Genomic DNA, 9,703 nt, shown 5'->3' on the forward strand with positions numbered 1-9,703 from the left:
TCATCTTTCTTCAAAGTATATGTACTACTTTTTATAGTTTACTCTTCTAAGAAGGTAATCAGTTGTACAAGAGTTACACAATGAGTTATCCCCTCATTCAGAGTTTTCTCATTTTCTGTGCCTGAAATTTAGAGCAGTGTTTACCAAGCCCCGAGTAGTTAAGTCTGTTATATTTTAAAGGACAAGGAGTCCCAAAATATTTTTTTACATAGAGATATATATTTCATTACCTCCAGAAAAATGCTAAATAATTTACATCCTGGTAGACAATAGCCTTCCTCATTTGAAAATCTTACTTCTTTTCTTAAAAAAAAAAGAAAGGTTTTTTGGAAATAATTTTAGACTCACAGAAGTTACAAAATGATCAGAGCTCCTGTGTGCCCCCATGGTAACGTTTTACTTAACCACAGTATATTATCATGCCCAAGAAATTGACTCTGGTACACTGGTGTTAAACTAAAGAACTTATTTTTAAGTCTTTATTTTTATTTTTCAGAAATGTTTTAGGTTCACAGCAAAACTGACTGAAAAGTACAGAGCTTCCATATACCTTCTGCCCTGACACTTGCACAGCTTCCTCCAATATCACCATCCCCCAACAGAGTGGTCCATTAATTATAATCAACGAAGCTACATTGACACATCATTATTGTTCAAAGTTCATAGTTTGCATTAGAGTTTACTCACTGTTGTATCTTCTGTGGGTTTTGACAAATGAAAAATGACATGTAACCACCATCGTAGTATACAAAATAATTTGGCTGCCCTGAAGATCCTCTGTTCCGTTCGTCCCTCCCACCCTCCTAACCTCTGGCAGTTGTCTTTTTGTTGTCTCCATAGTTTTGCCTTCTTCCAGAATATCACAGAGTTGGAATCATGAATCAGTAGAGAGCTTTATCAGTGGCTTCTTTCACTTAGTAACTTGCATTTAATTCCATGTCTTTCATGGCTTGATAGTTCATTTTTAGCACTGAAAAATATTCTGTGGTCTGGATGTACCACAGTTTATACTCTCACCTACTAAGATATATCTTGATTGCTTCCAGGTTGGGTAATTATAAGTAGTATAAGTGTTGGTGTACAGGTTTTTATGTGGACATAACTTTTCAGTTCATTTGAGTTAATACCAAGGAGTGCAGTTGCTGGACCATCTAGTAAGAGTATGCTTAGGTTTCTGAGAAATTGCCAAACTGTCTTCCAAAATGGTTGTATTATTTTGCCTTTCTGCCAGCAATGACGAGAGTTGTTGTTACTCCACCTCCCTGTCAGCATTTGTTGTTGTCAGTGATTTGGATTTTGCCCATGAAGGTAGTTGTATTTTATTTTAATTTGCAATTCCCTAGTACATATGAGGGCTTCCCTGGTAGCTCAGCTGGTAAATAATACACTTGCAAGCCAGGAGACCCCGGTTCAATTTCTGGGTCGGGAAGATCCCCTGGAGAAGGGATAGGCTACCCAGTCCAGTATTCTTGGGCTACCCTGATGACTCAGATGGTAAAGAATCTGCCTGCAATGTTGGAGACCTGGGTTCAATCCCTGGGTTGGGAAGATCCCCGGGAGGAGGGCATGGCAACCCACTCCAGTATTACTGCCTAGAGAATCCCATGGACAGAGGAGCCTGGCTGGCTACAGCCCATGGGGTCGCAAAGACTCAGACATGACTGAGTGACTAAGCACAGCACAGAACATATGATGTTAATTGTCTTTCTATCTGTATATCTTCTTTGGTGAGGTATCCATTACGATCTTTTGTCTATTTTTTTGAGTTCGTTTTCTTACTACTGAGTCTTAAGTGTTTTTTTAATATATTTTAGGTAATTGTCCTTTATCAGATGTGTCTTCTGCAACTATTTCTCCTATCTGTGGTTTGTCATTTTCTCTTGACATTATCTTTTGCAGAGCAGGAGTTTTTTAATTTTACTGAAGCCCAGCGTATCAGTTATTTCTTTCACGGATCATACTTTGTGTTGTTACCTAAAACGACATCACCATACCAAGGTCATTTAGGTTTTCTTGTATGTTATCCTCTAAGGGGGTTATAATTTTGCATTTTATATTTAGATCTATGATCCATTTTGATTTAATTTTTGTGAAGATCTTAATTTTTGTGTAAGATCTGGGTTTAGATTTTTTTTTTTTTTTGCTTGTTGAGGTCCACTTGTTCACTGTTTGTTGAAAGACTAGCTTTAATTGAATTACCTTCTCTTCTTTGTTGAAAATCAATTGACTAATTATGTGGGTATATATGTAGGCTCTCTCTTCTGTTCCACTGATTTATTTGTTTCTTCTTTTACCCATGCCACACTGTCTTGATTACTGTAGCTTAAATTAAGTCTTGGAGTTGGCTAATCTTGCATTTGCTAGAGGCATGAGCTACCTAGGTTTAGTAATATTTTGGGGTGTTTATTGAGGTGATCCTAATAAGGTTTTTCTTCTTCAAAGAATTTATTTGTATAAGAAAATTACTTTTTCTCATCTTCAGTTTGATAGTTGAATATTGAAAAATGAAGGCAGGTTTAATGTATTTCATTTTTTCACTTAGTCTATGTAGTGCTTTGAAACGTCATTAATTAACTATTAATTATAAAATGTATTAGTACTGAGATTAATAATGCCAAAATGTTTAAATACAGTCTTCTCCCATAAGAACTGTTCAGTAGTAACTTTATGCTGTAACATCTATCATTGTTCAGATAGTCACCTTTTTTTCTCTCCTTAGGTATAAAGATTCTTCCTACTCTAAAAATATACTAAAGTATGCAGTAAAGAGGCTTTTGAGTTCCTTTTCACTTTCTGCCATAAGGGTGGTGTCATCTGCATATCTGAGGTTACTGATATTTCTCCCGGCAATCTTGATTCCAGCTTGTGTTTCTTCCAGTCCAGTGTTTCTCATGATGTACTCTGCATATAAGTTAAATAAACAGGGTGACAATATACAGCCTTGACGAACTCCTTTTCCTATTTGGAACCAGTCTGTTTTTCCATGTCCAGTTCTAACTGTTGCTTCCTGACCTGCATACAGATTTCTCAAGAGGCAGATCAGGTGGTCTGGTAGTCCCATCTCTTTCAGAAATTTCCACAGTTTGTTGTGATCCACACAGTCAAAAGCTTTGGCATAGTCAATTCACGGTTCACATATTGCTGAAGCCTGGCTTGGAGAATTTTGAGCATTACTTTACTAGCGTGTGAGATGAGTGCAATTGTGTGGTAGTTTAAGCATTCTTTGGCATTGCCTTTCTTTGGGATTGGAATGAATCCCTTTGAAAATGACCTTTTCAGTCCTGTGGCCACTGCTGAGTTTTCCAAACTTGCTGGCGTATTGAGTGCAGCACTTTCACAGCATCATCTTTCAGGATTTGGAATAGTTCAACTGGAATTCCATCACCTCCACTAGTTTTGTTCATAGTGATGCTTTCTAAGGCCCACTTGACTTCACATTCCAGGATGTCTGGCTCTAGGTCAGTGATCACACCATTGTGATTATCTGGGTCGTGAAGATCTTTTTTGTACAGTTCTGTGTACTCTTGCCATCTCTTCTTAATATCTTCTGCATCTGTTAGGTCCATACCATTTCTGTCCTTTATCGAGCTCATCTTTGCATGAAATGTTCCTTTGGTATCTCTGATTTTCTTGAAGAGATCCCTAGTCTTTCCCATTCTGTTGTTTTCCTCTATTTCTTTGCATTGATTGCTGAAGAAGGCTTTCCTCTCTCTTCTTGCTATTCTTTGGAACTCTGCATTCAGATGTTTATATCTTTCCTTTTCTCCTTTGCTTTTCGCTTCTCTTCTTTTCACAGCTATTTGTAAGGCCTCCCCAGACAGCCATTTTGCTTTTTTGCATTTCTTTTCTATGAAAATTGTCTTGATCCCTGTCTCCTGTACAGTGTCACGAACCTCATTCCATAGTTCATCAGGCACTCTATCTATCAGATCTAGGCCCTTAAATCTATTTCTCACTTCCACTGTATAGTCATAAGGGATTTGATTTAGGTCATACCTGAAGTGAAAGTGGAGAGTGAAAAAGTTGGCTTAAAGCTCAACATTCAGAAAACGAAGATCATGGCATCCGGTCCCACCACTTCATGGGAAATAGATGGGGAAACAGTGGAAACAGTGTCAGACTTTATTTTTCTGGGCTCCAAAATCACTACAGATGGTGGCTGCAGCCATGAAATTAAAAGACGCTTACTCCTTGGAAGGAATATTATGACCAACCTAGATAGCATATTCAAAAGCAGAGACATTACTTTGCCAACAAAGGTTCGTCTAGTCAAGGCTATGGTTTTTCCTGTGGTCATGTATGGATGTGAGAGTTGGACTGTGAAGAAGGCTGAGCACCGAAGAATTAATGCTTTTGAACTGTGGTGTTGGAGAAGACTCTTGAGAGTCCCTTGGACTGCAAGGAGATCCAACCAGTCCATTCTGAAGGAGCTCAGCCCTGGGATTTCTTTGGAAGGAATGATGCTAAAGCTGAAACTCCAGTACTTTGGCCACCTCATGCGAAGAGTTGACTCATTGGAAAAGACTCTGATGCTGGAAGGGACTGGGGGCAGGAGGAAAAGGGGACGACAGAGGATGAGATGGCTGGATGGCATCACTGACCTGATGGACGTGAGTCTGGGTGAACTCCTGGAGTTGGTGATGGACAGGGAGGCCTGGCGTGCTGCGATTCATGGGGTCACAAAGAGTCAGACACGACTGAGCGACTGATCTGATCTGATGCAGTAAAGAACAATATCTATACATTTCCATCTCTGACAAAAGCATAACAATTTACTATATATGTAGTGATTATTAGAACACATTTGAATTGTACATCAGGTAAATTTACTTTGCATAAGTATGAAATGAGAGGAATGAAATAGTTATACCTTCTAGGACTCTTGTCTATTATGTATAGATGCCATTTCCATGTGTTTTGAATTTTCTGTGTTATTTTGTATTGTAACTTAATTTTAAGTGGAGTTTGAACACAAGATAACCATTGGTTCCCAAAAAGGGTGGAAAGTTGGAGGGGATAAATGGTACAGAAAGCAGAATTCACCTGAATAATTTCTTTATCCTTCTCCACCAACCATCACCAACTATCAAATTTTCTTCTTTGGCAAGTACAGTAAAACTTGTTTACAATGTATTTTATGCACAAACTATATTGTATATTTTTTGTAAACTTGTTATTGCTCATGCATGCATGCTAAGTCGCTTCAGTCGTGACCGACTCTGTGCGACCCCATGGACAACAGCCCACCAGACTCCTCTGCCCACCAGATACTCCAGGCAAGAATACTGGAGTGGGTTCCCATTTCTTCTCTGATTTAATCGCTAAGTCATGTCTAACTCTTTGGAACCCCATGGACCATAGCCCACCAGGCCCCTCTGTCCATGGGATTTCCCAGACAAGAAAACCAGAGTTGGTTGCCACTTCCTTCTCCCCTTATTGCTCAATCAATGCATTTTTGGAATCTTGGGATATATAATCCATTGCCCTATTATAAAATTAACAGAAAAGATTTCATTTAAAGAATAAAAGACATTAAGTGAGAAATAGGTATGTCATTTGAATTTGATTCAGTTTTACCTGCTCCTTTCCCCATCTTTTTAAAGAATATTGTGACTACAGCTCTGTAATTGTATGTTTCATGCTTGTGCTGAGTCAGGTCACTCACCAGGCTTCTCTGACCATGGGATCTCCAAGGAAAGAATACTGGAGTGGGTTGCCATATCCTCTCCAGGGGATCTCCCTGACCCAGGAATTGAACCTGCATGTCTCCTGCATTGGCAGGCAGATTTTTTACCACTGAGCTGCCACCTGAGAAGCACTAATTGTACATTTAATGGATATAAGTTCTTCATGCAATATTGATGTCCTCAAGAGTATTTTATATCAATGAAGATTTGGATTTGGTTCAAAATTTCACACTAAGTTCTGTTTTGGCAGATTTTGAATTGATAAATATCAAATTGTTTCTTTTAAGTGTTAAGACTACCCCCAAAGAAGATTATCAGTAATATGAGTACCCTTTGAATTCATTTAATTTTAGTTCTATGCCTAGAATAAAATAAATTCTGTATCAACCAATGTTCATCAATGTACTAGAATATAAAAGATAACAATTAGAAGTCAAATTAGGTAATAGTACTTGAGTTGTTGGTTTATGTTTTTATGATGACCTTAAAAATATTTTAGATATATAAAGTAGCAAATACCATAAGTAGAATAAAAGAACCATTAAATATCAGATATTAAAATCATTTCTTAATCATTGTAACTTAGAGTTTGTGGTAGACAAAATTTATCACTATTTTATAGATGTGAGAGGCTAAGGGGTTCTCAAGGTTCTGCAAAAATTAAAGCTGAAACAGCCCAGATATTTTGACTTTGTAGTGTGGGGGTTCATTTTATTTTAGTGAGTAGTGATTCTGTTTTTACCTGTGCTCTTTATATCCAAGGTCATTTTCCTTTCCTTCTCTAACCTTGTCTAGTTATTTAATGCCCATTTAAAGTAGCGATTTGAAAATAAAAATCCACTAACAAAAGTAGTTTAAGCCCATGATTATGTTATAGTTAATTCAGTAATTGTAGCCCTTTGCCACATGAGGTCATTATATACTTGGTTCTTTCCTTGGCTCTGGCTCTAATCCAAGCATCATAATCTTGGTGATGAATGGTTGGGGAAAGATAAGAGCTGATGAGAGATCTTTTGCATCGCCAGAGCAAAAGCATTAATTGATTAATAAATACTTTATTGAGTGAGATTTTATGTGTACTGATGCAGGAGGAGAAATGAGCTGTCAGATAAAGGCAATCCAAAAGGTAGTGCTTTGAGAATTATTTTACTGTAAGAATGGTATATAACTCACAGGGGATTCTCTAGGTTGTAGATTGAATAATACCTATTCTTTTATTTATGGGATAATACTCAGATAATTATGCCTAACAGGTTGCCAAGAAATTTAATTTTTTAATGTTCACTCATTAGACTTTTTGTTAAGGACTGACTTGCAAGACTGTTTACCATTTATTTAGCAATTATGTATACAAAGAAACTTCCAGTTATTTTTATTATTCTGTGGAAATACATGGAGCTCAGCCAGATGCTTGTTTTTTCAAGAAGGAAGTTTTACTTAAGGAAATCATGATCTAGAAAGTGATTCAGTATCAAGCGTAGGTGAAACCTGATCTTCGATTAACACATCATCTGAAACATAGCCCCTTTAATGTTAGTTGGCATCACTTCGAAATGTTGGTGGTATTTTGGTGATACTGAATAGATGTATATGTGTGTGGATGCACCGCTTTTACTGCTATCCCTCGTTCAAACTAATAAGATGCAGTCAAAGATAAGGCATCTTCTAAAGCTGCCTTTTTTCCTTGCTGTTACTGTCAGTGGAATCACTCTGTTAGAAGAGTAAATTAGGAAATTGGCTAATGTTATAAGACAATTTATGCTTCACTTGGCTCAGCAACACTATTTTGATATGTTGTACAGTGCTTAGAACTTAGGATACTAGCTATCAAATCACTAGCTTGGAGACAGTAGACAATATGGACATTAGTTATGTCACTGATGGTTGACATGAACTGGTTGCTAAATTAGTAAATGAAAGAGACCTGTTAAGTGTGGTAACTTTTAACAGACTGTCCTTACACAGATAATTGAATATTGTTCTCTTCAGAATAGCTACCTTGAGAGACAATACATTTATTCCAAAGATTCTGCCATTATTCAAAACACTCTTGGATCTGAGTTTAGTCTGAGTTGTATATTTTTTTAATGTGGTTCAGGTTCTTTTTGTGTGTGTGACTGGATATAGTATTTTGTTTTTGTTTTAATGACCATAAATCATTTAGTGACAAGTCTAATAAACAAAATGGGTAGTAAAGCTTATATAAAAGCTGCTTTTGGCCATTAAGAAGGTAATATTAAGGCATTTAGATCTCTTTTCTTGTTCAGTTTATGAAATATATGTGAAGGAAATTTGTGTATTTTTCCTAATTCAAATGTTTCTGACTTAGGACAGACTCTGAACATATAACCTATTGCTGGGATTCCTTTGAAGGCACTACTTGGTGTAAGGTTATGATATAATTAAAAACAAACAAACCCGGACATTGTCTCCTATTATGTTTACATTTGGTATATACTAACAGTCAGCTGTTGTTGTAAGGATTTATCTTTATTATTTTTAACATCACAGAGGCAGTAATGACTAAGAACACAGGCTCCCAAGACAGACTGCTGGCTTTACATCCTTCCTCTGCCACTTATTGTCTATCTTTAGGCAAGTCATTATAATCTTTGGAAAGTAATATTTTAAAATTTCTTTATAAGAGGTCCATAAGTAATACTACCTACATATAAAGTTGTGCAGTTCTATTGTGTTCAGTTCAGTTTGGTATATATTAATATAAAGCATTTAGAACAATGCTCAATGCATGTTAGTCATTACTATTAGTATTTTTATTTCCTTTCATTCCGTATCTTGGTTGCTGAAAGCACCTGGAAAACTGGTAAGTTCGTGTAGTTATTAAAATGAATAAAATGGAACTATAGTAGGATAATCTCTATATTTTTTGAATGGAAATAGTTACGGTGTGTGGAGAGATTCAGCAAACTTCATTGTGGTTACCTCCAGTGAATGGGATTGGAGTGATTATTGAGATTCTTGGGAGAATGTTTTTATTTAATATTAGATTTATTCATTCAGCAAATACTTATTGATCTCCTACTGCATGCCAGAGACTGATAAAAGAACATCTCAGTTGTTAGAAATTACTCTTTCCCTTAAGGAATTTTGGAGCGATATAGCAGATTAGGTTTCTACCCAAGTTCTTAGCATTTTCCTTTTTTGAAATTTTCTGTTCTTTTACTTTATGAGTGGTACTGAATAAAAACATTTTGATATCTCCATTAATGTTTCAAAAATTATGATTTTTCATTTCTGAATGTAAGCATCCTGCTAATTTTGAAGTAAGTAGCTTTATTTTCAGATGTTATATAAAACTCTCCAAAGAATTTGATGCTTGATACTTATAACACCAAGAGACTTTCCTTCTCTTGGGAAATATATGAGATTAATAGACTCTGGTTTTTCAATCCAATCAGAGAATGGGTAGAAGATCTAAACACACTTCTCCAAAGAGCTACAGATGGCCAACAGGCACAAGAAAAGGTGAACATTGCTAATTAGAGAAATGCAAATGAAAACTACAACAAGGTACCACCTCACACTGGTCAGAATGGCCATCATTAGAAAGTCTACAAATAACAAATGCTAGAAAATAACAAATGTTGCAGAGGGTGTGGAGAAATTACACTGTTGGTGGGAATATCAATTGGTGCAACCTCTACCGGAAACACTAGGGAGGTTCCTTAAAAAACTAAAAGTCATATGATCCAGTACTGGAACTATATCCCTAAAAATCTATGATTCAAAAAGACACATGCACTCCAATATTCATTGGAGCGCTGTTTATAATAGCCAAGACATGGAAACAGTTTAAGTGTCCACTGAAAGAAGAACAGATAAAGATGTGCACATATATACATAGAATACTACTCAGCTACAGCTTTGCAAATGGTGCTGTGAAGTGAAAGTCGCTCAGTCCTGTCTGACTCTTTGCAACCCCATGGACTATATAGTCCATGGAATTCTCCAGGCCAAAATACAGGAGTTGGTAGCTGTTCTTTTCTCCAGGGAAT

Source organism: Bos taurus, chromosome 6 (assembly GCF_002263795.3).
Source record: "Bos taurus isolate L1 Dominette 01449 registration number 42190680 breed Hereford chromosome 6, ARS-UCD2.0, whole genome shotgun sequence".
NCBI lineage: Eukaryota > Metazoa > Chordata > Mammalia > Artiodactyla > Bovidae > Bos > Bos taurus.